Source organism: Hyalella azteca, unplaced genomic scaffold (assembly GCF_000764305.2).
Source record: "Hyalella azteca isolate HAZT.00-mixed unplaced genomic scaffold, Hazt_2.0.2 contig11006, whole genome shotgun sequence".
Lineage (NCBI taxonomy): Eukaryota > Metazoa > Arthropoda > Malacostraca > Amphipoda > Hyalellidae > Hyalella > Hyalella azteca.
Genome location: NW_025941019.1, coordinates 113265 through 140195, shown reverse-complemented (window position 1 = coordinate 140195; position 26931 = coordinate 113265). Strand labels below are relative to the sequence as shown.

Genomic DNA, 26931 nt, shown 5'->3' with positions numbered 1-26931 from the left:
TATAAGCCACTTACTAGCGATCATTTCCTATGCAGCGTTGAAGTCTCGTTGAAGTGTATGCCTCAGACGTAACAGTGTTCTTAACTTACACAAAATTAAGCCTTAAATTATCTAACTGAACTTAAATCATTCAAGGGAAGTTAATGTATATGTAAATTTATCTCTGGGATTTGACGATCGTATTCAAATTACGGTTCTTCCTTACCATGGACGTTATTTCTGGAATCGCTCATTTCCATCTTTTCGTTCTTCATTTAGCTAGGTCAGAGCTTTCCGTTGAACAAATAAAAATTAAAAATTGCAATCTCCCTGTTCACTCAGATTGGGAAAGAATTATTTTTTTTGTTATGCATTCAGCAAATATTTTTTATTTCCAGATAAAGGAAGTGTAGGAGTAGGGTTAGCATTTCCAGGGCATTATCTTGGGCATTATCCCCGTAACTAGATTATTATTCACCCTTAGAATTGTAGGCATTGTATATTCCATTATATATATTATATTAATAACATAAATGTCGAGAAGTCGTTGACGTTATAACTCAACTTTGATACTTCAACTCCAACTACACCGCAACACCGCGAGCGAATCCTTCGCTCCTCCAACCGATAGCGACGACACAGCATCATGTGAGTACCGATAATATAATAAGTAATATATTTAGGATGATTATATCAAAAAATAAGAAAGCTAATTACCTTCCATAGAACTTTATTATATAATTATTTACTGTGAATGCCAGGGAGCAAGCTTAGGAATTGATAGTTGCTTTGTAGATATGTAAATTCTCTAGTTCAGGGATTCTCAGCAGCTTTATAATTACATCTTTCTCTTAAACATTCAAGAAAGCTAGCTTATTAATATTCATGAGCTTTATATTTATATTTTTTCCTTGAATTAAAAATTGTTCTCTGTTAGCCTCCAACTGCGGCGTTTTAAATTGTATAATTTGAGCAAAGAAGTCCTATAGTATACCTGTGACGCAATGGTGAATACTTTGAAAGAAATCACATTTATATAAGTTATTAGAATTATTAAAGCCGGTAGTGTTGAGAGCCAGAGAGTAATTCATTTGAACAATTTTTGGGAATTTTTTTTCTTATGCAAATTGGACGAATATGGCCTGGTTACTAAATTTTTTTACAAGTTTGAGTGAAGAGAGGGAACGAATTTCATTTCAGTTTTGTTCCACTGACCTGAATTTCAGGATGACAAAGTTCATCGACACTTTAAAAATCCATGTGAAACTACTATAATCTGTCGCCCAATGAGTGCAAGTAAAATTAAATATGTTAAGTTCATGACTCATCTTTAAAACTAAATCATCTTCTTATCGTCGATACTTCGCTTCTCTTCATTTCCTGCTAATATTTCAGACAGCTACGTCAGATAGACTTAACGGTATCACTGATACCCTGGGTAAGAAGTAATTACCAGTATCCTGCACACGCAGGATACTGAGGATGACAGGCATGGCAAACCAACGGCAATTTCAAGGAAATGTGGCAGGTTTTCAATTGTTTTCCAGGAAATAATAAATATTTTTCAATAAATATGATTAATGTGTCTTGTAAGTTAATAAACTCAGAAAATGCCAAATATAAGAATGAAGACAATTGTAGCAACTTTAATTTAGTTTTCAACGTCTTTCAAAAAAAGTTTCAAGTTTCAACGAAAACACAATGTTTAACATTTACTACGTTTAACATCTCTTGTATTTTTACTACGTTAACTTTTACTACTACGTTTAATGCTGTACTTTTAAGGTATAAATATAAAGTCGAATTAAATTATATGTAAATAAGTGCCGTTAAATCAAAATGCTGCTGCAAATAATCTTTGTTCTCAACAAAACTAAGTTAATAGCTGCCACTGAAGCGATCTATTTGATAATATCCGTAAATTAAATGAAGGTGCGAAAAAAGTCCCTACATTAATCAATTATTGAATAAAAAAAACAGCCATAAAATTAGAAGACACTTAAGATGATTATTTATCGCGTTGTTTATTCCTCAAATGGGCAGAAAACAAGACACGAACTCCCACGCAAAAAAAAGCAATTAAATTTTTTTCCTGATGCCTAGAGGCTTCTTCTTCCAGAGCCGCGCCCATAACAATGATTCCGAACTAAATCTTTTTGAAATAGAAATATGTATACTCTTTATGTAGTTATATGTATAGTTGCATAGATACATAATATGTATATGATATAGTTAATATAATAAATAGTTTATATAATAATATAATAAAGTTAACATAATAAATAGTTAATATAATAAACAATAAGAAAATTGTCAATAAGAAATACTCTCTGGTCTTCAAAGAAACCTGCATTAAAGATATAGTTAATATGTACATAAATAATGTGCATAGTTTTCACAAATCCATACATATCATATAAATAAGAATACATTAATTTCATTCAAATTTTGGTTTAGAATTATTTCGCCTCAGGAGGCTTATGGCCATCACCGTGCGAATGAGTCGGATATCATGCAGATATTATGTTAATGCAATTAAAATGGCAACAAAATCCCCACCAAATTGTTTTTTTTTGGTCTCAAAATGGCCTACTGCTGCCGCCTTGTTAAATGGCAAGTCATCATCCGCGTGTGTGACGCATCAGGCACTTGCTCTAGGAACATGCCCTTGTAACCTGCTCTAGACACCTGCTTTAGGAACATGCTCTAGACACCTGCTTTAGGCACCTGCTTTAGGTACTTGCACTAGGCACCTCCTCTAGGAACCTGTTCTAGGCGCCTGCTTTAGGCACCTGCACCAGGCACCTGCGCTAGGAAACTATTCTAGGCAACAGCTCTAGGCACCTGCACTAGGCACCTGCAATAGGTACCTGCAATAGGTAACTCCTAAAGGTTCCTGCTTTAGGCACTTACACTAGGCACCTGCTTTAGGCACCTGGTTTAGGCACTTGCTCCAGGTACCTGCTTTAGCCCCCTGCTCTAGGAACCTGCTCTAGGCACTTGCTTTAGAGACTTGCACTAGGGACCTGCTTTAGGCATCAGCCCTAGGAGCCTGCTATAGGTACCTGCTTTAGGCGCCTGCTTTTGGCACCTGCTTTAGACGCAGGCTATATGGACCTGCTTTAGGCACCTGCTTTAGGCACCTGCTCTTGACATCTGTTTAAAAACTGATTTAGGAGCCTAATTTAAGAACCTGCCTTAGGCACCTGCTAATGGCACTCCAGGAACCTTATTTGAAGAATCTGTATTAAGAACATTCCGCAGTAACTTACATCAAAAACCTGCATAGGAAACTGAACTTAAAAATTTACCTATTACCTTACCTCATTAACTTGTTTCTGGAATCGGCATCAGTAACCTGCCTTAAGAACCTGCCTAGGAAACCGGCCTCATGAAATTGCCTATAAAAGAACCTGCTGTACCTGTCTCAGGCAGTTTCCTTAAGAACCTGCCTAAATAACCTTCCTAGGAAACTTGCCAGGGAACTTGCCTAACTAACTTGCTTTAATAGCCTGTCGAAGGAACCTGCCTCTCATAACATATGCAAGCAATCCTGCCGACATGCTCTGACTTGCAGAACAAGCATCGAACCTCTCTCTGTAATTTTATTCAGTTTAATAATAAATTCTTGTATTTGTCTACGCTTACACCGTTCTAATTAGTTCAACTTTAACTTCCAAGCCACAATGCAAAAATTATACGTTAACGTCGATAGCTGGAGATGTGTTTTACGTTGTTTAGCTAAAGCATACATTGCTTTGCTATTACCATTAATGCATGAAATTAAAAATGTAGTAGGTGCGTTCTTTTGAATCCGTTTAAATAAGAAGGAATGTTTGGTACGGACAAAATATCATGCCATTTGTGTCGCGAGCCGATCAGATTCTGCCACCCGAAGGAAGAAGCAGAAGGAATAGCGATGAATAAGAATGAAAGAGATAGAAGGAAAAAAGAGAGGAGAAAGAGAGAGAAAGAGAGTGTCCTACAGGAGTATGTTGGTCATGAGCCCATATTTTGGTGTCCTCAATGAGCGCGCGTTGTGCGGTAGTGCGCTCTTCAAATTACACGCCATGAATCCATTAAAATAAATTAGGCGACCAAAGCACACGCATATACAAATTATAGGCGATATATCGGTGGCCAATCAGCGGCCGGACGTCGGCCAGCATTAATTCGCCTAGGATATGCGGAGGAGAAGCGGCAATGAGATTTATAGCCCGAGTCTGGACCTGCAGGATAGGATAATGCAGGCGCTGTTGATACATGGTTAGGATTAGGACAATATTAGCGCCTAGATGAAGTGGATCATGTGTGTTAAAGGTGTTATGGTGGTGGTGAAGGGGGTGTGGTGGTGAAGGGATGTGGTGGTGAAGGGGGCGTGGTGGTGAAGGGGGTGTGGTGGTGAAGGGATGTGGTGGTGAAGGTGGTCTGGTAGTGAAGGTGCTATAGTGGTGAAGGTATTATGGTGGTGAATGTGTTATGATGGTGAATGTGTTATGGTGGTGAATGTGTTATGGTGGTGAAGGTGTTGCAGTGGTGCAGGTGTTATGGTGATATGCGGTAGGAATAACGTGGCAGGAATAAACCCACAGGGCACAAGCCGCGCATGCGCTCTATGTAAGAAGATTAAAATGTTTGGTGTCGAGGCGTGGCTGCGGATGTTGGTCCCGCGACGATGTTGGTCCCGCGACGATGTTGGTCCCGCGACGACGTTGTCCCGCGACGTTGTTGGTCCCGCGATGATGTTGGTCCCGCGACGATGTTGGTCCCGTCGCGACGATGTTAGTCCCGTGACGATGTTGTCCCGCGATGATGTTAGTCCCGCGACGATGTTAGTCCCGTGACGATGTTGTCCCGCGACGATGTTAGTCCCGCGATGATGTTGGTCCCGCGACGATGTTAATCCCGCGACGATGTTGGTCCCGCGACGATGTTGATCCCGCGACGATGTTGATCAATGTTGAACTGAGAGTTGGTTCACGAGAGAAAATTGAACAATTTATCGGTCGCCATAAATCGGTAAGATCCTTTGTCAATATTCCGACATTTTAGCACTGAATTTCATAACTAATATGTGACTACCGTCAAAAAACCTTAATCTAAGATTTCAATTTCAAGCAAAACAAACAAGGAACGAATTTTATTTACACGAATTTTAACAGCAATTGAATAAAAATACATAATATTCACCATGTTCTTGAAATTAAACATATTCATGAGTATGATATGATCACTGAAACACCTCATAGCCGCCTCATATTTGTCGTACACGCGTCATGCCGCATACCAACAGCGGCTCGCGCTCGCTATCTCGCATTCAGCGTCGCGGAAAGTAATTGCTTGATTTGAACTATGAACTTTAAAACCATGTATAGAGCGCAGAACCATGAATAGAGCAAAGAACTATGTATATAACACAGAACTATGTATATGACACAGAACTATGTATATTACACAGATTGGCCGACTCAGACCAACGACCGCGGCCAGCGTCCGCAAGCCCGAGTAAAATTATAGGCGTGCTATCGTCGTGTCTTTAAATGGATATGGTAAAAAGAACATATGAATGTAAACATATAGACTATAGAGTGAAGTGGTCAAGTGAACAATTAGGTTCCTTAAATTACAATGTGCGCCATCTACAAAATACTAAAAACTGGAAATTATATGATCTGGAAATGCACTTAATAATAGCTTTTAGGCGCAATTCACTCGCTGGAACTTGTCTTCCTCGACTGTTTGAGTGATGAATACCATTCATTATATTCATCATAATCGTAATCATATTAGTCATATTTTTCATGTTCGTCATATTCATTATATTATTCATATTCATAATGTTCGTCATGTTCATCACATTCTTCATATATGTCATATTCCTCCTACACCTCACATTCATTACTCCCATCAACTTCAACACATTTCTCAAACTAGTCATGCAAATAATATTCAACATATTTATCGAGTTCTTCATGCTCGCCACACTAATCACTTCTTCACAATCTTAGAGCGAGGTCAGACTATAACGAAAGAGAAGAGATGGAGAGACCCAGTAAGGCTTTAGTTATAAATAACTGTTAACTGTGTCACTTAAACGAGTCGTGAGCGTATAGCGTACAGGACGTAAGCGTATAGCGTACAGAACGTAAGCGTATAGCGTACAGAACGCAAGTGCATAGCGTTCTCTGGTCCAGTATTGTGATTATATCTTCGACTGCCTATAGCAGGAATATGGGTAAAAGGAAGCTACGCGACAGCACGATTTCTACAAGCAAAAACCATGCAACCAATCATACCAATCATGCCACACTGCCCTTAAATAAAGCTGCCGAAGACATAACAATCATGTCACACTGCAGCTCCATCATGCACGCCATGGCATGTCGGGCATGCGACGGCCATTACTAACCGTTATGCAGTTCACATGCATTGCTGCACTGCTATGATAAATGCCCGGTATGCATTGTGTCATTCACCCTTCATAGGGTTCAGGTTGTGTAAAATTGCAGTTTTTGTTTATGGACGTTATTTTATTAATGCTTAGATCAGTGACGATGTTAAGTTATAATTTGTATGTAATGATGTAATTTTTTAAATATATGTAATCATATCATATTGTGCGCAGTACCTTAGTATACGTTAGGTTCCATTAAAGTTAGCATTTAATGCTGTTCTGACATATCATGACTATTTAGAACATAGTCATTTAGAAGTTTACATTTTCGATCATATCGTTTAAACGTTCATACCGAAAGGGAACAAAAAATATTACTTTATTTTCTATATGACAATCCATCCCAATATGCGTTACGACGGAGCCAGAGAAGCGTTATGACGCAGCGTTACGCACATTACGCGCGTTATGACGAAGCGTTATTCTGATTTACAACTCCTATCCGCTATAATAGGCCATTGGACATCGCCTGAAGGCTTCAGACTGCCATTTGCATCTTGAACTTCAACTGTGGCTTGTGAGCTGAAGTTCGTCGAACTGTATCGATGATTCAACAAGTTGAATGCAGTCAGCATCCTAAACTTATAATCGTAGTTTCAATGTAAACATACAGACCGCCTATACATTCGTTCTTACTGAAGAATTTGACTAGAGGCGGCATTGCGGACAACAAATTCCATAACACTTTTTCAATCAACAAAATATGTATAAAAAAATTCATAAGAATTTCATTTCAACAATTTGATTCCCTGTAGGCAAATCGAATTTTTGTGCTTTGAGTAATCCTCGAACAAAAATTTGTGATATTTTGAGCCTAGAAACTTTTTTATTAATTTTTATAGCCAAATAAAACGTAAAATTTCATATACATATAGGAAAAATTTACACGAACTTTCATAACATAAGCATATAATTTTGTTGCAAGGAATTTCAGGAATTTGCATTACGTAAGCATTTTAAAGATTTTCAGATTAAAATGCTGCTTTAACGAACATATTTTGATTTCGTCAGATTTTACATGCTAGGATCGAAAGAAATTCGTTCAAGCCGGCGATAAGGAAATGCTTTCAATATGTACACTGCTATATGCTGTCAGTTAAAGGCAATTTTTTGGACGAGCAGGTATAATGACTAATAGTATTGCATGGAAATATAGTAAAATTTCCAAAATATTACTAAGAAATGGACTAAACCCCGAGTTATAAAAGTAAGAACTGCATTACCCTATATAACTGTTACCAACTGAGAGAATCTATTTTCATCATGATTGCTTTAACATAACATCTCTGCTTATTTGCGTATTGATTTTTCATATAGTTTACTCAGGTTCTTTTCTTTACTACCAAAAAGAAAATTCTTTATACCGTTTGATGGTATACACACAGAGAATTTACTGAGACCTTGACTGAAATGTGATGCACCTTCCGCTCTTTTATGGGATGCACCTTCATCCGGAGCCACGAGCTCTCTGCTCGTGTTATGGGTAGAAAATGCGTCTTTATTAGTAAATTATGATCCATTTGTTTTTCTGAGTGTAGTTTCTTAAATTTGTTTGTCTTGTTTTTTTAGTGAAGACAAAATGTGGTATAATTGCCGCTGCAGGCTTCATAGTGCCAGGCGCTGTCAGCGATAGCATCTGCCAGCAATCTGTGCCAGGGTAGGGAAGGAATCTTTGGTCGCATATGAAGAACAAATAAATGAAAGATTCTAATAAAGCAATTTATTGAGAGAGAAAAAACGCGTTGGAGATCCTCCTGAGGCATCGTTAACCGTACGTAGTTAGCACGCCCTGTAAACGGTTATGGAAATTCGAACATATTTCAAATCATGTAAACTAAACGGAGTAAACTGGATGATGAAACTAAATGAGACATGAAATTGAAGTTGATTTATAATCGTAATATATTACTTAGATTTCACTTCGAATAACATGAATAATTGATGAAAACTGCATTTGTAGGAACATTTTCTTTTCAGTATAATGTATTGCAGGGATTTTTTATAAAAATTATGATATTTAAAATATCAACTTTACTGCACCAAGTAAACATTGAATATTCCTAAATGCAATATATTTATAGCCGCCATTTTCCATTTCTCTGTAATTTGCAGATGTAGAATTAGTCTAGACGTAGTTTATTTCTGATGCGCCAGATCAATCAGTGTTAGACCCTAGATGCCTGTATAGTACCCGAGGAACGCAAGCTATTCGGTCAGTTAGATTTGTTTATTACATGAATTATTGACTATACCGTTTCATTTTTATTGATTTGTCTTGGTTCATACGTTGTCATTTCTTGTATATATCATGAATCTTCTTTTGTATATTTGTCTTATGTATATTTGTAATTTTCTTTCTAGAAACCGTACATCATGGAATACTCGTTTTTTATCCTGCTATGATGGCGCTTCTTTGAATAGTTCGGTAAATGTTCCCAGAGGACTAGCCAACAAGAAAATCCTTTACAATATTTGATTTAGACATTTAATATTTAGACATCATTTTAAACAATTTTAAACAAGTCAATCTTCATGATCTGTCTTTAACATGTAGCTATTCAACATGCCTAGACCATTCCAGCATATCCACATCAGCGCCAGTATTTCCACCTCCTCCAATCTACAATACCAAGCATATATGGCGGAACTAATAAAGAATAAAATTTCACATTGCTGCCTCACAACAATTTTGATCGCTTAATCCAGCATCTGCTGCGAGCACTTACATGCAATCACTTCGATTGCTTGATTATAATTGCACGCCATGAAATCATAGAAGATTTAAGTGGTGATTGCACACTCCTGACAATCACCGACGCTTAACTTCCAGCCTAGTCTCAACTCTGGCTAAATATTCGCTTAGAACTGAAACCCTAAATTCTGGCATAGGATATCTTCTCTCTAATCAAGTCTCGGGAAAGCTAAGTGTTCAGTTGCTGTCTGACTCTGGTTAGAAATTAACCTTCAGATTGTTTATGGTCAAGCATTAATCTTCTAATGCACTTCATCGTTCTCAAGTTACCTTTCAATCAAAAGAATCACCAGAGTAATTCAGTATTACCACAATGGAACTACAGTAAGAGATCACCATTAAGACGATTGAAATAATTTATAGGATAACAACTCATAACCAGAAAATTTATGACAAACAAGAACAAAAAAGGTATGGGATAAAATAAGTAATAATTCCTTCCATGTGATAAACAACTGGAATATATTTCAACTGAGCTTGTAAGACGTACGTTTCAATTTAATGCATTGAATGATGAACTCTTGTGCTTGAAGGCAATAATTAGTTTCATTTTTACATCGGTGAAAACAGATTATATTCGAGTACATTATACATGAGTTATCGAAAGACTGGATGCAAGAGTGGCTCAAAAGTTCGAAGATGATCCAAAATTAAGAAAATATTTAGAAAATAACTTTACTGATAAATACACACGCAATTATTTTGTGCATCAAGACATGGCACTGACAATGGAGGCTCTGATTTTAAATCCCATTAGATTTATTTATAATTTTTTTTTTAATTTAAACTCAAATTTTTTTCGTGAATTTATGCATGGAAAACACATCAACAAAATAATTATGTGACCATCACATTCCTTTATTTGAATTCTCATACAATAGACTATCATGGATAATTTAATTGGCAATCGACTGGCGTTCGACCAAAGCGCGCCTATAATTTGGCGTCCCCATAAAGGAGAATTTTAAGTTTTCATTCAAGAAAAAGTTCTAAAATATCAGTTCCACATTAAATTGTTTCTGAAATTATTTCAAAACATGAGAAAATATCAAACAAGCAAATAATGGAGTTGCGTTACTGGGACCCAAGATTTTCTGGTAACAAGTAATATTTAATGAGATGATAAGTGGTCACCCAATAACGAGCTATTGTCCCCGATCAAAGAACCTCTTATTTCGAGCTTTAATTTGTTCAAGAATGTATTACCGGCTGCCGAAGAACGGGTTATGGTCGGCCAACCGCAATCTTTCCTTGTTTTCAAGCATAGCTAAAAAAACGCAATGCACAATTTGCAATTTTAATTTGATTGTTAAAATGAATTGCGCTGAATTAAAGCAAAGCTTCGATTTAAAGAAAAAACTTCGTGAGTAAATTGTATTGTGTTTATCCACAAAACGCGTCCGTAGACCTAATTCAATTGTTGTGATGCAAATACCTCGATAAAATAATAATTCCTATGGCTTATGTTGTGTACCAGGGTTGTATTTTCATTGTGATTCATGATACTTTGTTCATTTCTCGGATATTTTTACGCTGGCAAGTTAGATCCGCGATCGCTGCACACTTTTGCCTCCTTAATAAGCGTGTATAGATATCCACACACCGTTTCTAATAATTGAAATGAGAAATGAAACGACGATTGATTGAAGTTGATGACTGAAACTAGTTTCAATCATCGACTATATATAGAGGTAAGAAACTGTAAAGAATAGTTTTAACGATTCAGATACAGCTTTAATTATTTAGTATATCATTGACAAAAAATCATCGGGTGATATTTTGTCAATGAACTTTCGATTATTGGAAATATAAAAATGATGTATAGATATAATATAGAAAAACGCATATGGGCCTGATGACAAAAAATGAAAATGCGCACTGGCCACACAGAAGACATATGTTAGATTGTTAGTGAACTCAATGTTTTTTATACATGGTGAGCAGACGACATAAAATGTATTTGTGTGTAATTTCAATATACTTCATACACTTTGCACGGCCACGTCTAACACATATTGTGTAACTCATACAGTTTACTCATTATGCACATGAAACGCAACATTTGTGTGTAATTTCAATATACTTCATACATTTTGCGCTGCCACGTCTAACACATATTGTGTAACTCATACAGTTTATTCATTATCCACTTGAAACACAACACTTTACTCATTATGCACTTGAAACACAACATTTTATTCATTATGCACTTGAAACATAACACTTTACTAAACATAACATTTTATTTGTTATCCACTTGAAACAAAACATTTTACTCATTATGCACTTGAAACACAACATTTTATTCATTATGCACTTGAAACACAACATTTTATTCATTATGCACTTGAAACACAACATTTTATTCATAATGCACATGAAAACACACAACATTTGTGTGTAATTTCAACACATTTCACACACTAATCAACACAATCATCGCGTTATCTCTTCAGGAGCGTCGCGGCGTCGCACACGAGGTGAAGGCAGCTCGAGAAGATGGCTCGACCAGCCCGACGAGATTGACTTCTTTTTTGCTGTGTTCTAAATAGCAGCCTCGCCGTACCCGCATGCGAACAGAGTACCGTTGTGTTTAAAAACGTTCACTCAGACAAATGAGTGATACTTTGTTCTAATAGCGATGTACTTTGGACCTTGGTGTCGGTCACCCTGACACAGGTTGGCTGGGAAAAGGGCGTATTTCTGCTACTGGTAGAAAGTGTGTCAGGAATTGGATAAAATATCTCTTTAAGTTTTTTGAGTGTACGCTTGAGAGGAGTGGCTTTTTGCACATTGTTGGAACTCGATGAAGTTGTTAGAATGACTTGAAGGCACCGGACATGCAAGCGTTCGAAATGTTAAAGCCAACACGAGTCAAACCGATGCGGCATATAAGGATAAATGACTGATATCAAACTTATCCCCTCAAGCATTGGTGAATGATGCTGAGTGATTAGCATGCCGATGATACGAGGCTATGCTACTAGGACAGCTTCGTGTGATTAATGAACTTGAAAGCTTCTATACATGTATAACTGATGAATTTTTCGTTTCATTAGAAATTAAATTCCAGAGCCGTGAGATTCGTAATAAATCCTATAGCCTACATACGCGTGTTGTTTTGGCAAATCTTTAAAATAAATTTCCCCCTTTATTTTCTCACTCTATATTTAGTCGCATATGTAGCAGCGAACTACATATGTACACGTGCAAATAAATTTACAAATTTTACACATGGAGACTCCAGGCCAAGGAAAATCCTAGAGCATGTGACGAGGATTTTTATTTTAAAATGTCACTACCTCCCACATCAGCTCGTCACACGTCCCACACATGTGTATCCCATTAGCGTTTATACGTCCTTATCAGTGACGCTAATAGACTGACTAATGTGTCACTTATCTATCGATGTTATGGAAGACTTTAAGTGGTCCTTATCAGTGACCAGCAGTCCTACTCCGCGTTGCTCGGACTTGAACATTCCTATAATTTGGAATCCTTTGGAATCCTATTGTTTGGTTTAATCTCTTCCTCCCTTACCTCCAATCCATATATAGGTATATTATCCTACTACATATAAATTTTCAGGTCCAGGCAATATCCCGACACGATAAGTGTCGCCTCTATATATTTGCCGCCCCTATATATTTATATTTGCCGCCCCTATATACATATATTTGCCAGGCTTCACACACACACAAACGTTGACGAATATATCTTCGATAAGCCCAGTCATAGGCTCAATTGCTTGGTAAATGCTTGCGTAAAATTAAGAAATATTTAATCGTCGTTAAGTGTTCGTTATCAGCTATGAAGCAGATATTTACTTCCCTGACAATGGCCATAGTGGATGTACACTATGAGTAAGACTGGTCGGTCTAACCTCTAGCTCTTGAATATTTATTTCATTTTTTGGTGCTTGTTAGGCTGACCTTGTCTGCTCAACATAGTTGTCAACATGCATTATACTATCAGACACGGAGGAATAAGCTTCTAAAAATAACTAAAATAATTAGCTAACCCTAACAAAATTGCAAGTTCATATAATGATTCCAGAGTTTTTTTTTCATTTACCCATGAGAAAATATTTATTTATGAAAGCTTTAATCAGCTCTGAGATGTTCTTAGCCTGTTTCCATCGTAATATAAGCACACGCAGAAACATATTTACCCTACATTTTACACTCAGAGATATCAATGGCACATTATCCAAATAAGCTATGCCCAAATAGAGAGACCAAACTGGGTCAGGATCAAACTGAATAGGCCGCAGTTAGGCCTGGTAAAAGGCATATCGTTGTTAGTTCTGATCGTAATTTGGGGGAAAAAGTTTTTCAACCTTTGGAAAATGTGACCCGTTCATTTTTCTTAGTGATTTAAATGAATATTCTTACGATAAACTCAAGAAATAATAACGTAGGAACAAAGATCAACTCAGCTGAGAATTTTTTCCGTTTCATTTCCCAGGTCTTAACTGGACCTGTAACACAATCAGCGCTCGACCCATTGTTAGATCTCACCACGAAGTTCTTTGTGTGGCCAATTTGTAGTCGCTCGAGCACAATTGTAGCGGGACGGCATCTTCATTATTTCCCTGCATCTGAATGGGTTGACGCGCAGCCTCCAAATTGCATCTTTGGTGCAAAATTAACTCAAATAGAATAGGTTTATTTAAGACAGTTGACATTTAAAAAATAATCTCCACTGAACGGATGTTCACGTGGACTGGTGCAAGCGCCAAGCAATTCTCATTTTATATCAGTAAAATAATAAAACTAAAGTCAATAAAAAATCATCATAAATTTGATTTGAAAAAAATTACCTCGAATCAGAATATTAATCTTAACGAATATATAGTTTCAAAACGATTCTCACTTCTGTCAGTTAATTTTTCCAAACTGGAGTTAGTCTTTTTTCAATTATTTATGTAACAGTTCCCCTTCCTAAGGGGAACTGTTTATTACACCCGCCTTTGGTCCACACCCGCCTAAAACATTCATCCTAAAAACATTCATCCTAACCTAAAACATTCATCATTACCCCAGCCTTTAGTCCGGTCATTCGTCAGCTCAAAACAACGGTTCTCATCTGACAAGCCACGATCTCCCGTCGTCAGGCGTCAAAGTTTCTCGAATTTAATTGAAGGCGAACGAAAGGCTCTCGATTCGGTCGCCGAGAATCTCTCACGTTTTCCTAGTGACTGCGTTCAGTTTATTTCTTATTTATGTGGCCTGAAGAAAGCACATAACGGAGGTTGAGTCCTTTTCCGGTGTTCTTTTATACGCTGCATTCAGCCGAGTAAAATCCGGCAAACGCAATTACGGGAACTCGAAAAAACGAAGGTGGCGCCCCGTGTATTTTGCGTGCGGATTCTTCGCACTAAATAATTTACAAATTTCAGCGTAGAATAAATAGCGGGGTTGTCTGTGAATGTATGGAGTTGAACAGCGAGTATAAGCTAGCAGAATAATATAGACAGGTGATCTTTGGCAAATAATCTTTACTTCTACTAAAATAATATTTTTAGTTACATTTTGTTGATTTAAAAATAATTTATATTTGTACATAATAACTATTAGTAGAATTAGCAATACTTCTGGAATATTAACCAAAAAAATTGATAATTATTAGTAAAGAATCAAATAGTTTGGCTTGCTTTAGATACTTCAAGCTTGGAGTTAAAAAATACATTTTAGTTAATAAATTTCGCCCTAAAATAAATTTAAAGAACGATTTCTGAACATTCTGAATACACGTTTTAATTGTGGTGCGGATCAGGAATAAGTTTTCAGGTAACGAAGAATATTAACAAATAAACTAAAATGAATGTTGCCTTAGCGGTAAGAAAAATTTTCTTATTGCCCGACACGAAAGATTTTATGATAGCAATTTTACAAGAAATAGGATATTTGAATTTTCGGTAAAACACTTAAATTCGTGACATTAGTGAGTACGGCGTGTGTGCAAAAAATAATAACTCACGTTGAATCAATTTTATTGGGATGATTATTTATTAAGTCAATATACTGCCTTCCCAGATGACACGGGCTTCTTATCCTGCCTTCGCGAAGGCCGAGAATGAATGCGTTATCCTGCCACCTCTGTTACTTTATTATGTACTCTATTCTATAATTCATCTTTGCTTACGTACTCTATTCTATAACTAATCGGTGCTAGGTGCTTTATTTTATACGTCATGGGGCTCACATTAACAAATGTTGTACATGAGAATGAGTGCGATTCAAATGCCCCTATAGAGCTTGGCCATTCATGTAATAAGCGGTCGGGCTGCTCTCAGCCATCGTAAGTTCCTAAAATGGGCTTATCCCAATTTAATAGTAGGTGGTAAAGTTCTTATGAAAAGTGATTAACTTCTCGCTTATGTATTTTTTATTAGAACACCGGCGAACGATTAGATTAACGGTATATGGCTGACAACCAGTTTACCTTAGACTGCATAATGCAAAAAATATGATGGGGAAACCGGAGCACTAAACTCTAAATGAGGTTCCACACAAGCTAAGATTATAGGGTAATTATCCGTGGCCAATACCACACCGTCAGTCATCCACTTAAATTTCCCTGTTATAGGTTGGGGCGAGGTCGACGATTTCAGGGTAAGTGTAGACAAGTTCTAGGGTAAATTATACCTTCGGCTGGGGGAATAGTAATTTTTACCTGCATATTCCGGTTCATGGGGACGTATGCATGCCATATGTAGCCGCCGGTGCAGTTCTATGCACCCGGCAAGGAATTCTAGAAATGAAATCTTGATTTCCTGTGTTTTTTAACGGTTTTACGGCCGGGTTTTATGCCCGGTTGTGGACGCGAGCTAGCGGGATGGTTTTGTTAGATGGCGATTTTATTACCAACATAAGTTTTCAGGTTTAAAAAAATGTTTTTTTAGACAACATGAAAAGTTTTATTTTAGATAACCTTTATAAATTTAAACAATAATTTAGAATATCATGAAAACATATTTATATGAAATTGCAGGTTCTCTGAAGCTATTGCATATTTTAGTTACGGAACGATTACGTAACTTTTTGTGGGCTATCGTGCAATGCCGCGACTAAAATACCTAACATTGTTAATTAAGTTAAATTTTGGAGTTACAGTCCACATTAACAAATTTTGTAGGAGGCTAATCAAGTCAGTTTAATTTCAATTGAAATATTGATGATAGAGATAAATATGCCAATTTTTTCAGAAGGTGTAGAAATGCAATAGATATTTTGGCTCAGTGTCAATACAAAGAAAAAAATTTAAAAAGTCTTCCGAGATGACGACCTAGGATCCTCTGTCCGTTTCCCAGCAGGCGATGTTAGGTTTAATCGACGTTGAAACAACATATTTCACGACGTTGAAAGCGCTTGAATACTGGGGCATGCATGATAGAACATGTCAGAATTCAACGCGATTTCAACGTTGAAACAACGTCGAAATGTACGACTTTGAAAAAATGACGTTGATTCACTTTTCATTCTGAACATTCAACGTTATTTCTACGTCGCGAAGTAATTTGTTCCATCGTTGATTCATGACATGGTCTGCTGGGTTGAGATTCGAGGATGAAGACTCGAAACCGAGCATATTATATTTTATTATATTATATTATATTATATTATATTATATTATATTATATTATATCTGTCTCTTATACACATCTACTTCCCTGACATCCCTTTAAATTTCTATAATTTAAGCCTTCTTTCGTGAAGTATCCATGAGAATAAGGTTTAATATTTACTCTGGACATCAAATGTCAGGTTAGTTATTTTGAAATACATACAGGTTGGTTNCATCGCACAGCTCTGAGAACGATAGCGAAGCTGAAACTTCACAATCTGATGAAGAAACATTTTCATCGTCCGAAGTCGGCTCATCGCACAGCTCTGAGAACGATAGCGAAGCTGAAACTTCACAATCAGATGAAGAAACATTTTCATCGTCCGAAGACGGCTCATCGCACAGCTCTGAGAACGATAGCGAAGCTGAAACTTCACAATCTGATGAAGAAACATTTTCATCGTCCGAAGTCGGCTCATCGCACCACTACGCTTCATTTATATGGGATACTTCCGTCGAGGTTCCTGACCTGTTTGATACGGGACCATCAAAAAAGCCCACGATGCGAAATCCCTCTAAGAAGGGCGGCAAACCTTAACATGAACAGAAGACTTTACCTAAAAAAGATGGTCCTAAGAAAGGACCTAAGAAGAAACCTAAGAAACCTAAGAAAGGACCTAAGAAGGACCTAAGAAATGGACCTAAGGAAGGACCTAAGAAGAAACCTAAGAAAGGACCTAAGAAGAAACCTAAGAAAGGACCTAAGAAGGACATAAGAAATGGACCTAAGAAAGGACCTAAGAAAGGCGCTAAACCTTAAAATGAGGGACTTTCACCTACCAGTCACTCTTCATAAGGCATCGACGAATTTGGTTTGAAGCAATCGAGGGAACTAACGTCAGCTGATTGTTCTTCACCACGAACTGGAAATCAAGAATTACCTAAGAAAGGACCTAAGAAGGACCTGAGAAATGGACATAAGAAAGGACCTAAGAAAGGCGCTAGGCCTTAAAATGCGGGACATTCACCTACCAGTCACTCTTCGTAAGGCATCGACGAATTTGGTTTGAAGCAATCGAGGGAACTAAAGTCAGCTGAATGTTCTTCACCACGAACTGGAAATCAAGAATTACCTAAGAAAGGACCTAAGAAGGACTTAAGAAATGGACCTATGAAAGGCGCTAAACCTTAAAATGAGGGACTTTCACCTACCAGTCACTCTTCGTAAGGCATCGACGGATTTGGTTTGAAGCAATCGAGGGAACTAACGTCAGCTGAATGTTCTTCACCACGAACTGGAAATCAAGAATTACCTAAGAAAGGACCTAAGAAGGACCTAAGAAATGGACCTAAGAACGGACCTAAGAAAGGCGCTAAACCTTAAAATGAGGGACTTTCACCTACCAGTCACTCTTTGCAAGGCATCGACGAATTTGGTTTGAAGCAATCGAGGGAACTAACGTCAGCTGAATGTTCTTCACCACGAACTGGAAATCAAGAATTAACTGCTACTGTATAATAGTAGCCCGACCTGTGGTTATAAACAAGACCTGGTCCCACTTGTGATAATCAATTCCCTGTCCTCGGGTTATAACCATGGGGCATAATCCAAAGCCCCTCGGAGCAAATCTACAACCAATGTCCGGGCTTTGGGTTACAACAAGTCTCCATCATACCTTGTTATAATAATCAATGCCCCGGCCCTGTATTTGCGTGCCCTTGCCAAGTCTGCTGCCGTGGCTGGCGATACTGAGGCGGAAGAAGCTGATGGATTCAACACTTCTCATCGTTTAGGATTTTTGGAAGAATTTACGTTGAAAAGAAAAATCAAGATTAAAACAAACCGCGCGGCGCAAAAATTCCGTATGATTTTTTTGAAGACTTTTAAATCCATCTCAAAAATTAAATAAAATTAATAAGTAAATCAATGTTAACAAATGTTCGGGATATTTTCTACTTGCTTCTGTTGCATGATCATATTATTCTGGAGGAGTGACGATGATGGCGACCACAGATGCGCTCCATACGTAAAAATATTGAAATATTCTAAGTTATAAATCGAATAGTCATGACTCATGTATCTAGCTGTTGTATAGCGATGAACAGTATTCTAAGTTTAAATGTATATTTTATATTGTGTTTGTAATAATTTGATCATGCTACTGATGCTCCTTCAATATTTACATGACTTAACTAGCAAGTTTAGATGATCATTTAAATAATCGAAAAGAGTCTCGATTGATATTTAAATTAATTTTAAAATTCCAAAATGCCAAGCAAAGGTAATATGTAATTTTTAAAATATCAAATCCAACATTAAAAAAATTACTTATTTTAATCTTACCCGCCCACGCAGAAATAATTATACGTTGTACATTTGTTTTAAGTTAGCTGAATGTTGGGCAATATATTTATATATCCTTTATATAATGTATTGAAATTTATATATTCTATAATAACAGGATTCGCTGAGTAAAATTCTGTTGTAAATTTGGAGATTAAATATAAGATTATTTATCCGATGCTGGTCACTTCGTAAACTATTTGTAAAAGAACATAAAAGTCATAAAAAATATAACTCAGTACTCACTGCAGTGAGTGACAGAGAGCGCATTTTCTCGTCGACGGAAACGTGAAGTCACGGACAGACGGACAGACAGACGGATAGACAGACAGACGGACAGACGGACAGACAGACGGACATGTCGGGCACAATAGTGCATTTTTTTCATAAATGAGAAAATGCGCTAAAAACCAAAAAGAGATCAACTAAAATTTCCCTGTCCATGAGGCCAAGAATTTTGCAGCATGCGAGGTCGTTACGCTCACGACCGAGACCACGACTTTTAATGGCACGACTTTCAACTTTTTTCGTCTCTTTTTTGCAACCGCTTGATACAAAGCAAGAAATTTTGCTAAATTTATGATTGAAAAATCGTGCAAAAGCTTTTATGCACGAAAATATCAGTCATGTATATTCATTTCTTCATGTGAATCCAGCAGCAAACGACCAATACGATCTGAACGCAATTATCATTAATAAGAACAATAACGCATCCTGCTCAATAATAAGAACAAATTATCTCGGCAATAATCAGATGTTAAATGCATATTATATTCGCTGGATGCATAATTGTAAGCGTACAATTTACGCTCAGGAAAAAGAGTTTACTTCTAAAGAGTGTCAAAAGTTATGAAGTTTTGATGCGTAGCGTGAAGTGTACGCCGCTAGATGTTTGGTGCGTAAAGATGCAGCTCAGGGCCCATACTTTCAAAAAGTTAATTAAAAGATCGTAAGTTCATCAGCCAATCATTGACGGCCTTTCAAGCAAAACCCACCAATCATAGACAAAAAAATAGAGCGTAAGTACCTACGTTCACTTAGCGAGTTTTGAAAGTATGGCCTCAGGTAGGAATAGCATTGTATGAGGAATTGTAACTCAGGTAGGTATAGCATTGCAATAAGTGCAGTTGTTTGTCGGGTGTCGCTCCACGCGTACCGCAATGCATGCTGGGGTCTAGGAGGTCTGAGGTGCGGGATCTGATGAGGCGTGCTGGGGTCTAGGGGGTCTGAGGTGCGGGGTCTGATGAGGCGTGCTGGGGTCTAGGTATGGTCTGCACATGGTCTGCACATGGTCGCACATGGTCTGCTCAAGTCTGCACATGGTCTGCTCACAGTCTGCACATGGTCTGCACATGGTCTGCGCGGAGGTCTTAATGGCAGACCACGGCAGGGGTCCGCCTCCACGCCTCATGCGTCGTGGAGGAGGTTATGGCGAAAACAACCTTCAGTAAAATGAAACTTTTGGCCGCTAAATAGGCGGCCAAAAGCGTCCACGGCCAGTAATATGTTGGCCGCTTAATAGGAGGTCAAAATGCGTCCACGGCCAGTAATATGTTGGCCGCTAAATAGGCGGCCAAAAGCGTCCACGGCCACTAATATGTTGGCCGCTTAATAGGAGGCCAAAAGCGTCCACGGCCAGTAATATGTTGGCCGCTAAATATGGCGGCCAAAGCCGCCCGCAGATAAAATGAATGCCAGACCAGAACTTCTATAATATTAAACTGAATAAATGGGCGAGGCAAAATAGACCAAGTTTTAATTTTTTCCTACATCTTCCGCCTATTAAAATATATACGAATTAGCGACGGCCGACCTCGACGAGCCTGAGGTATCGATAACTAAAATAAATCAACGACTCTTCGTCGTATCAATTCTTTTTTATCGCCTATGTGGGTCATCCCAACATAGTTTGGCCCCTTAATAATATGCGTTTAAAAATTACTTTTTAAAGACAACACTTCTAAAGAATCCAGTATCTCTGATGTTACACATGTACAATAATTTCTATTTTTTTCAAATATTAAAAATAGTAGTGTTCAAATTTTGTTGATAGATAAAAATTTTCCAAATTTTCAAATTTATTTATTCTGTCAACTGAATCATTCAATGTCACTGACTTCATGCAAGTTTGCAAAATTTCATACCGATTGGATAGGTAGAAATGTGTTAAATATGGATTGCAAGATTTGTAGAAGACAAAATTATTTTAAACTTTTTCTTAATATTGAGAAAAAATTATTTAATTTTAAAATTATTTCTTCTCTCAATTGATTCATGCATTGTCTCCAACTTTAAGCAAGTGTGCAAAATTTCAGATCGATTAGACAGGTAGCACGTTAAATATCGATCATAATATTTGTAGCAGACAAACAAACAACAAGAAGTGAAGTTAAAGAGAAGTGTAGTAAAAAGACGTATCAGTATTACGTTCCCTCAGTACTCATGCAGTCGGTAAGAAAGCATGTCATTATTTTGAAAACATGACCCACTGATTTTTCCTATTGTTCCTCTAGGTTTAATCTCGACGCCCACAGCTCAATAACTCCCGCCTTGTAGAGGCCACAGGGAATGCCTGGAAACTGCGGCCAAATGTGATTTGCTGATAACGCCATACACTCAAAAAAATAAATGGGACATATTATCCAAATATTGACACGTTTTCTTACTACTCAGCACGAGATGAAAGCACGCGTAACACTGATGTGACCCAGTATAGGCCATTTTTGTACCCCGAGCTTGTTCAGGATGAGCAACACAAGGGTAAAAGGTGCATCGATAATTTGACAAAGTCTCCATCATTTCTGTGAGTGCGTTAATGCGTGCATGAAATCAGGTTTTCGAAGCACGGACCCCTGGGGGTTGACAACCCCCCAATCAAGGGGGTTATCGACCCCCCCCCCCAGCAAACAAGTGACTGGCGAGGAGATTTTGGCGTAAACGCCAATTGATCATTGCATTCATCGGCGATCATTCATTTTGTAGGCCATCATTCATTTCGCTGGTGATCATCAACTAGTTCAAACGTCAGCAACCATTCACTTTGTATAGGATTGTCGTGCAATGTATGCGTTTTCTATCACATAATCTTCATTAAATTGAATGGATTGATTATAGTGTTCGCATTGAATTAATTCCTATGTTTATGTAGCGCTGCATGATGAATTCGCACTTCCTGCCTTTTATAGAATTCTGATTTATTTGTCACGAATTCTAAAAGAAAAAGTTTAATTTTACCAACAATTTTAAGTTAAAATAAAATCTCTGCGTGAGAAATAATTATTTTCATTTGGTTCGAGGAATATTAAATTGTGAAGGAAGAGCAGCATTAAAAATAGGAACAAAATGGTATAAATAAATAACATCAGTATATTGGTAAATAGCATCAGTATATTGTAAATAATGTCAGTATATTGGAAATAACTTTAGTATATTGTAAATAACATCAGTTTATATGTAAACAAATGTAATAGTAATTGTAAATATCTGCCTATCAAGAGTCAGAGTCAAGTTTCCAGCGTTGGCTGTAGCAGCTGCATGCATGTGAGGTCACAGGCGCGACATGGCCGATATGCCGGCCAAAACTCTGCCCTACCAGGCGAATCACGTTGGAATAACGTCCAACAGATGTCGTTTCAACGAAATAAACTCTTATTCAACGTTGTTTCAACGCATTCGCGTGGATGGGAGGGAGAGAAGCACAACCGACGAAGGTGGTGCCATGATCATTTACACTCAATTCGAATTAAACGTTCTTCAATGGTTAAGGAGAATATGCATAAAGTGAAATTAGTGAGACTTTGTTTAGCTCTCTGCTCGTGCAGATAGTAATGAAGTGTGTCACTATTTAGACAATATTTCCCATTCAGTTTTGTGTTTGAATATTTCTGTGGAAAAAAATCCCAAAAACACTCGCCGCATCTGCCGACAAAAAAAATTCGGTGTCGGAAAAATTTCATGTATCGTATGTATTGATACTTGAGGTCAGCGTGTGGCCTATGGTTGGCCGCCCTAAGCCCGCCCATAACTCAGCCCTGGATGAACAGATCTGTCAGACGGCGCCCGTCCTTAGTATCCTTAGTATCCTTAGTATTTGTTTGGGACACAGCAGTCCCAGGCCACGATGGATCGCCGCCTCTGATTATCGTTCATCCGCCCTCATTTGGGCCACCTGATGCACGATGCTGTTGCTTGCTTCTCGCCGCTGGTAGTGTTGCAGGGGAGGTCGGTCTGGGATTGTGCTCAGGAACACGTCTAGCTGTCTCTTGAAGGTCTCCAGGGTGAACTCCCCCTCTCTTAGATCCCTTGGTAGGGCGTTGAACAGCCTTGGTCCTGCCACGGAGAGTGATCCTTCTCGCAGGGATTGAAATCTGACTGCGGATCTGTTACGCAGGGGAGGGATCTTGCACAGTCTCCCCCTTCTCTCGTTGTGATATGTCTGAATCTTGAAGGTCTCGCTCTCGAAGTTTGGCACCATTCCGGTTATCATTTTCCATGTGTACAGAATGACATACCTCTCCCGTCTCCTCTGCAGTGAGTACAGACTCAGTCGCTGTAACCCCTGTCTCTTATACACATCTAGATGTGTATAAGAGACAGGTTCTGCACAGTCCAAGTTTGGCCATCGTATGTGTGGTAGGTTAAAATCTCCCGCAACCACAATATTTGGGGAAGGTTCACCTAAGTTGGCAACCTCTGTTTCTATTATATCGAGAGTTTCATTGAATTTTTCAGGCGGGCAGTCAGGCGGTCGGTATACGATAGCTATGCACAGATGGAGATGGGGAAGATACCGTCGATGGTATCTTCTGACAGGGACATCATTTGACAGGAGAAATGGACAGTCAAATTAATGTCGTTTTTTTGTAATGTTTTGAACAGTTAAGCATAAGCAATGCTGTGGTCATGTGTGGCTGTGTGAGCTCCATACAAGACGCGCTATGTAACTGTATGACAAGACGCGCTGTGTGTTTCTATGAGCGCTACACAAGACGCGCTGTGTGGCTGTGTGATCCCCACACAAGACGCGCTGTATGGTTGTGTGAACACCGCGGTCTGTAGTTGAGAATTCAGTAACATTTATGAGCGACACATTCCAGCTCATATGTATGAGTAGGAGTACACATAGGATTGTTTCTAACGGATATGAAGAGGAATGTGTAGACCGAGTAAGAATATGATTGCGTTCAGCGAGCATGAGTAGGATTTTGTTCAACGAGTAATTGTAGGATTGTGTTCAACGAGCATGAGTAGATTGTTTAACGAGTAGGAGTAGGATCGTAGAAGTAGTAGTAGTAATACGTTCTATAATAGACTAAAGCATGTAAACTCATTTATAAAAAAGAATTCACACATAATTCCCTGTGTGACATTGCGCCATAACCTGTATATTCTGTGTTGTCCCGTATTAACTATTTGACCTGTGCTGCTGCCTGGCCTCCGCAGGAGCTGATTTGTGGCTTGTATGAATTGTATAGCGCGTACGCAGTAATGTGGCCTCTAGCATACAGGCCATACAAACCACACAGCCACACAAGCAACAAATGGTATGACTTTCCACACGCGTTTAGCTTTCTCGACCCATTAGCTGTTAGCTTCTCGACAGCCCCGTATTAGTGGCAGCGCCGTATTAGTGGCAGCACCGTATTAGTGGCAGCGCCGTATTAGTGGCTAGCTGTAGCGCCGTATTAGTGGCAGCGCCGTATTAGTGGCAGCTCCGTATTAGTGGCAGCTCCGTATTAGTTGTAGCGCCGTATTAGCTGTAGTGCCGTATTAGTGACAGCACCATGTCAGTGGCAGCACCGTATTAGTATCAACGCCGTATTCGTGGCCACGCCGTATTAGCTGCAACGCCGTATTAGTGGCAGCACCGTATTAGCTGCAGTGCCGCAATAATGCAGGGCCGTATTAATGCAGCGCCGTATTAGTGGCAGCGCCGTATTAACTGCAGCGCCGCAATAGTGGTAGAGCCGTATTATCTGCAGTGCCGTATCAGCCGCAGTTCCGTATTATTTCCGTATTCCGCTATTCAGTTTCTATCATTGCTTCCTTGTATTTAGTTAAGGAAGCAGGCACGGCTGAGACGTGCCGCGTAAGCAGCTTCCGTTTGCTGTTTTTTTTTAAATTAGCGGTTAAAAACTGTGCCGTTTTTTAATTAGCGGTTTAAAAACGGCGCGTTGAAGCGGTTATTTGGCGACGTTGTTCTTAGAACTGCGGTAAAACGATTAGATATATAAATAAAAGCGTTAACTTTCAAGTGAAAAATAAGATTTTTGAAAGTGGAAAAGATGGCTGGAGAAAATCGAATTTTACGATTGACGACTCGTGTGCCGACACCGACAACAACGATGAAGCAAGATATAACAGCTAAAATTCATCAGAATACGGGGAAATAGCAATGAGTGATAAATAAATGCTGAAAAAGCCTTGAATAAAATGAGAAAAATGGTGGAAATGCGTAGAATTTTTTATATTGATGTAGTTCAACGTTGATTTAGAAGAGACTAATAATTTGTGCGGCCAGCTAAAATGTAGGAGGTGAAAAAGACTATAAAACCAGATATTTTATAAACCTAATGACTACTGAAGACATAAATGATTCTTTCTTTAAATTTTAACTAATGAATGGCAAAACATGCACCAAGCCATGCATGTGTATGATGTGATGCGGTGTATGTTGTGCTTATGATGAGCCGTTCGTAGCCGACGGAACTATTTCGTAGAGCATATATATGAACCATGTGCTTTATCATATTTATTCGTTCTCATCCTTTCGCGTGTCTTTTTATTTCTTGCTTGCTAATAAAATTATGAGCAACGTCCCCTCGAAGTTCGTTTGAACCAGACGCCATGATAAAAACTTCGAATAATAATAATATAATAATAATAACAATAATAATAATAATAATAATAATAATAATAATAACAATAATAATAATAATAATAATAATAATAATAATAATAATAATAATAATAATAATAATAATAATAATAATAATAATAATAATAATAACAAGTTGGAACCGTTGTATACTGTGCTGTAAATGAGCTCGTGAATAATAATATAATAATTACATCGTATCATATTTATGTTATGTAAAAGAATAATAATCTATTCCATTCACGTCTGCCGATCGAAATTGCATTTTTCGAAACAGAAATATTCCAGAAATAAACTTGAATAACTATTTTTTCGCCAATCGCATTGCAAAAAATTGCCCAGCAAAAAATTACGCAACTCGTCTACCAACGTTTACTTTTTTTCAAGCTGATAACGCGAAACCGAAAACATTTTTTGCCAAAAGCACCATGCTAAAAATGACATTAGTTGACTTTAAAATCCAATTATTTTCTCATTTTTATTGGCATATAAATATTAGTAAATTAAAATTCAAGAGAGGATCCATGGAAGGTGGAATGCGGTTAAGCCACACCAGATTGTCTGAAAGCTATGAAATTTTGATAGATTGCTCCAGCCTGTAAATTAATGTAAATTAGCATAGTGACCTTGCAAATAAACTGAGGCAAATGAACCTATAACCTGAGATGATTTCATCAAACCAAAACTACACAAGTAAATTAAATTCCTACTCCCTCTCATCGTGTCATTCTCTCACATTTAATTTCTATTCACCGCAAACAACATCGATACACGCGAGCGTGAGAAGGCATGCAGACGGCAGCACTACAGAGCTTTCCGTCCGATGGCCCGAGGGTCTAAGATCAGACCGGGTACGAGCCCGCTACTTAGATCGTAACAGCTGCTCTCATTAGTGACATTATTACTGAAGCACTCATCAATTTCGTTATTACTGCTGCTCTCATTGGTGACATTGC

At 38.1% G+C, this 26931-nt stretch overlaps 1 protein-coding gene across 1 annotated transcript in view; it reads left to right on the top strand.

The window, feature by feature from the left end:
• Window positions 1-376: 376 nt before the first annotated feature.
• Window positions 377-26931, top strand: part of LOC108680761 (peroxidasin homolog) — a 51902-nt gene continuing 25347 nt past the window's right edge. Inside the window, exon 1 of the mRNA XM_018169657.2 lies at window positions 377-627. The gene's annotated coding sequence lies outside the window, so the exon portion shown is untranslated. The remainder of the gene's footprint in view (window positions 628-26931) is intronic.